Source organism: Aristolochia californica, unplaced genomic scaffold, assembly GCF_029961685.1.
Source record: "Aristolochia californica isolate CCGP_79_NKW_82.1479 unplaced genomic scaffold, dmAriCali1.0.hap1 SCAF_7, whole genome shotgun sequence".
Taxonomy (NCBI): Eukaryota; Viridiplantae; Streptophyta; class Magnoliopsida; order Piperales; family Aristolochiaceae; genus Aristolochia; species Aristolochia californica.
The window spans coordinates 30,514,330-30,520,273 of record NW_027182268.1 but is presented as its reverse complement, the minus strand read 5'-3'; positions in this window follow the sequence as shown (position 1 = coordinate 30,520,273).

Here is a 5,944-nt window from a genome sequence, read left to right as displayed (position 1 = left end):
GATCTACTTGACCTCTATCTATATTTTGATGATAAAAAAACTTAACCACATTTGTACTAATCTTTGCAATCAATTATTTTAGATTCAAAAAATCTTGCTCTACAAAAAGAATCGAGAAAACTCAATGAAAGAGCTCGTGCTCAACTGTGGCTCAAGTCATCATGAAGAAGCACCCACAAGCAAAGAAATGGAGATTTGAAGGCTAGAGTCTAGGATATATAAAAATATCTCTACAACTCTAGCCATTACATAAGACAATACCAAACTCATATTTTGAAGTTAACAAGGGATTTGGAGCTTTAGGGTATATTTCTCACAATCATGTTTAATCGATGTATGAGAAAGCTTTAATCTTGCAAAACTCCTTAGATAAATTTTCACCATGCCTAAATCAAACTTCCTAATCCGACATAAAACATGATCGATCAACCTACATTAGCTTGATTGATCATACAAAATGTTGTTTGGTAGAAGCACATATAACATGATCAACCAGTCAAGGGAAGATGAGAGGCCAAAGGGAAGAAAGAAGTGAAGGAAGAAGAGAGAAAGTGTGTGTGAGAGAGATGGATTGCTAGAGACTTTGAGAAGGGGGGAAAGAAGGATTAGGGTTTTAGTCACTTTCCTAATCCCCACAACCCCCCCCCCCCCCCCCCCCCCCCCCCCCCCCCCCCCCCCCCCCCCCCCCCTCCCCTTCTCTCTCTCTCTCTCTCTCTCACACACACACACACACACACACACACACATCTATATATAACAAACATCTATATATAACAATTGATACATCCACAATTACATCAAAACCATTTACCCTGAGATGGGAAGAAAAGGGACAAACTAAGTATAATTTACATCATTGCCACAACACAATTGTATCTTTTGTTGAAGAGAAGATATGAAAGCCTTTTACATGACTCTCACAATAAGCAGTCTCACAGAGCTAGAATTATTATCATGGAGTCTTAAAAGAGTCTCACAAAAGGTGGTCTCACAGGAGAGTCTCAATTTAAAGGTGTTTTAGTTATGTTAGTCTTTTATTTATGTTGAGTTATTTAATAATGCTAGGACTTATCTTTAAGTGTTAGAATTGGGTGTAATTGGGACAAGGGTAGTTTACTTGTTATTGGACTACTACTTTCCTTTATTATAAATAGGGGTTCATGTACTCAAATTACATCAAGTCAATGAAATATTTCTCTTTTCCATAAATTCAACATGCTATTAGAGCAGGTTCTATGAGTTGACTTGGTCAACCCACATAGTTAATCTGATCCTTTTTTGATACATGATCTCTATCAGTTTAGGTTCGTATCAATCTTTTTTTTTCTCTTTTTAGTCCCTATACCCATTGTTTGCTATGCGTTTTCACCTCTATAGTGAGCTTTTAATATTGCATATTATATATTGACGGAGTGTTATTCTAAGAATCATCTTCTTCACTATTTTATTTACTGCTGCCTCACTATTTTATCGCTGGGAGTTTTCGGTTCATCGCTGATGGAAGTTGTTGATCATAATCTCTCACTTGTTGACTTATTTCTAGATCGTATACTGAGATGGTTCTTCGCTGGCCTTTCCATTACATCCCGAGATTACTGCTGTCAATATTTGTATTATGAGTTGATTTTCTAGACGTCTTTGTATGGTTTGGCATCTTATTATTCCGCAACTATATCCCGAGCATTACTTTGCATCTGGAATATCATTCTAAAAATATATTTGATGCGCATATTTTAGGGCTACTGGAGAACAACGATTGTACCATTTCTGCCGAGTTAATCTAATAGATCTTCTATTTATGGAATTTTCTGAACAAGCCTAACTCGAAGTATTAAATTTGGATTTACTGCTAATAAATTCTAGAATAGACTTTGCTATTCATCAGAGTCATATAACCGTTATTGGTTGGAAGATTTTCTACTGAAAAAACAGCTGGCAATCTTGAATTTAATTTGCTAGAGAAGACAACTCTGCTGAGTCCATTTTCTATTTTGGCTCGGTGGATTATTTCCTCTGTTGAGAACTGTGTTTCACAAAGTTATTTGCGCTTATCGACTATCGACATCTTCTGAAGTCACTCTCTAGTTCTGCTGGGAAGAAAAATGAAAAACTAAGTATAATTTACATCATTGCCACAACACATAAATTGTATCTTCTGTTGAAAAGAAGATATGAAAGCCTCTTACACGACTCTCACAGTAAGCACTCTCACAAACGAGAATTAATATGGTGGAGTCTTACAAGAGTCTCACAAAAGGTGGTCTCATAGGAGAGTCTAAGTTTAAAGGTGTTTTAGTTATGTTAGTCTTCTATTTATGTTGAGTTATTTAATTATGCTAGGACTTATATTTAAGTGTTAGAGTTTGGGTGTAATTGGGACAAGGGTAGTTTAATTTTAATTGGACTCTACTACTTTCCTCTATTATAAATAGGGGTTCGTGTACTCAAATTACATCAAGTCAATGAAGTATTTCTCTTTCCAGAAATTCAACATCAACCAACACCCCCCCCCCTCCTCTAGTTGGGAGAGAGAAAACATCGTAGATACCTATTTTGCGGCATATAGTGGTCTGGATCTTGTATGTGACTGCTTTTTTAAATGTGTTTGCCACCTATCATTGAGATGAAAGATGTCTGAGGGACATAATACCAGCTTAAAATTTTTCTTGTATGAAGTGGCAATCTACCTCAATATGTTTTATTCCCTCATGGAAGACTAGATTTGAAGCAATATGGATGACTTCCTGGTTGTCACAATATAGTTCCATAGGGCCTCCTTTGTAGAATCGTAATTCAATAAGAAGCGATTTGATCCATGGAAGCTCATTGATTGCATGGGCCATTGCTCTGTATTCTGATTCAGCATTGGGTCTTGCAACAACATTCTACTTTCTACTCCTCCATGTAACTTGGCTTCCTCCAACTAAAGTATAGTACCCAGGAGTGGACTTCTTGTCATCAAGTGATCCTACCTAATCTATATTTTCAAATCCTTCAATGTTGAAGTGACGATGATTTTTATATAGAAGTCTCTTCCCTAGTTCCTTCAAAATACCTAAGGATCCTCTCCAGAGCTTGCCAATGGGTATGTTGTGGTTTATGCATATATTGACTAACCACACTTACTACATATGATATATCCAACCTGGTCACTGAGAGGTAGATAAGTTTTCCCACAAATCTCTAATATTTACCTATATCAACATCTTCTCCAAAGCTTTCACCTAACTTTGTGTTGGCATCCATCGAAGTATCTACTAGTCAACATCCCATCATCCATGTGTTCTCAAGTACATCAAGAACATACTTCCTCTAAGATAAGTCGATGCCATGCTTTCACTGGAAGACCTCCATATCCAAGAAATATTTTAAAAGTCTAAGATCTTTCATTTTGAAAACCTTGCATATCTTCTCTTTGACTTCTTTTATACAGTCAAGACAATATCATCCACATAAACTTCTACTAATACTCTTCCCTTTAATGTATTCTTGACAAAGATAGAATGATCTACTGAGCACCTATTGAATCCAAACCATAGCATCACTTGGATAATGTGTCAAACCAAGCACAAGGAGATTATTTTAAGGTTTCTTTAATCTGCATATGGACTCCCCCTCAACCACAAGGCCAGGTAGTTGATGCATATAGATTTCTTCCTTAATATCACAATATAAAAGGCATTATTCGCATCTAATTGATATACTAGCCCAGAGGAATTTGTAACGAGTGATAATAAGATTATTATCGAATTTAACTTGGTCACTGTTGATTTTCAGGACAGCATAGATTTAACTCATGGAGAAAAAGAGAAAGGGACTCATTGAGAGAAAACAAGAGGAAGAAGAGATTATGGACTTGATCTCCAAACCCTTCCCTTGAAGCTCAATTTATAGATTAATGAAACTAAACTATTACAAATTTGCCCCTATAACTTAACCTTAATTACATCAATGCCCTCCATCATTATATGGGCAAGTGGGCCTTCTCCTTGATTTATGGGCCTTCAGCCCATCTTCTACATCTCTTGAATGTATGGGCCTTCCTTGGTTGTGTGGGCTTGGGCCCTATCTTCCAACACTCCCCCTCAAGCTGTGAGAGAATAGCATGAACTCCCAATTTGCTGCAAATGATGTATAAAATATTTTTTGTATAATGTGGCACATCTTCCAACACTCCCCCCTCATGCTGGTGCTCTCATTAATGAAGCCTAGTTGGCATAATAAAAGTGAGAGTAAAATCACTTCAAGTCGTATCACATTGCTCTTTAATCCAGACAAATTACTCATGCTGGATGTTCGGCACACTCCTATCTTCTGTAGGTCGTGTCACTCCTATTAATGTAGGTAGTGGGTCTATACGTTGTTCGGAAGTGTAATAAAAAACTCCTCCATCACCGTGTCCCGCCACAGAACAACGACTCTCGAGTGGTAGAAGTAATACATTTTAATTTATGAGGGTAGTGGGTCCATAGATACTGAGGCCACCTCTTCTTCAATAATAATGTCTCATCCAAAGAGACATAATAACAGCAGTTGTAATGGGCTTTGGCCCATATAACACAAACCAAAATAATCCTTGTAAAATTGACCCATGAAATAATCTAATGCAAGTATTTGTATAATATGCTGACCAAGGAATAATCTGTCCATACTTCAAAATAATAATCCAACCATAGAAAAAACACCAAGTCGTACCAAAATATATATAAATGTGGACATGTATACCGAAGCAAAATATAAGTAGGCCATGTCCAAGTTGACCTGGACCGGGTTGACTCGGTCCGAGTTAACTTGGCATAACATAAGGATCCACGGTTCGCTGGGTGAACTCACCCGATCCAGGTTGCGGCAAAACAGCCCAGCCCGGATTTAATATGTTTCCTAAGTTAGGAAACATGATTTTTCATCATGTTCCTCCCCGCAATGATCCCGACTTCCGAACAGAGAGGAACAACATTAGGATGGAAGGACAACAATGCAGATAGATTTTCAATACAGAAACAGAAACTTTCCAAATAGGAAATTTCCAAAATCGCCAGATGTGCTTTGAAATAGGCAAAAACTCACAATGCTAGCAATAGTGGAGGATGAACTTGGAGTAGAACCCAATAGTGTTTACATTTTTTGGAATAACTCATACTCATCATCATTAAGGGTTTTCTTTTCTGTTGATGTGGCAGGTTGTTCCTCCTTTGTATAACACATCTCTTCAAGGTGGCGATATCTTTTGCAAATGGGGCATTGCTTGTCTGAATAGCATGCATCTATAGTGTGACTTGTTTTCCCACACTTGGTGCATTCTTTCCAATCGGTTCTGCCATTACCATTCCTTCCACCTCCACAGCCTTGGCCTTGGTTAAATGGTGTTCCCCTATGTCCAAAGTACATAGTGTATGATACTTCAGTCTTAGCAAAAGAATCGTCTGAAATACGGAGAAGTAAAGGGCATGGTGCATGATCGGGGTTCTTTTTTGAGGGCAGTAGGACGTGTATCATATTATGGGCCAAAAACAACTAGAGAAGATGGACTTACCTCTGTGGGATCCATAAACTTAGTAGGTGTGGCTGTCAGCTAAAGTGTCAGGGGGCTTAGTAGTGGCTTAGACCCTGGTACAGAAGATAAACTTGAAGGAGCATGGTCAGAATAAAATGGAGAGTCTTCAAAGAATGTGACATCCCTAGACATGAGTAAACACTGAAGTGTGGGATTATAGCAAACATTACCATTTTGTGTCTAGGGGTATCCTAAACAAATACACTTGATAGATTTTGGATCAAGTTTACTGTGTTTGGGGGGAGAAATATGGACAAAACACGGACACCCGAAGACTCTCAAGGGAAGTGAAAAGGGATCATCATTGGGTAATAATAAAGAGTAAGGGGATTTATTACCAAGAACGAAAGACGTAAGGATTTCATGTGGCCAATAAAAGTAAGGAACTTT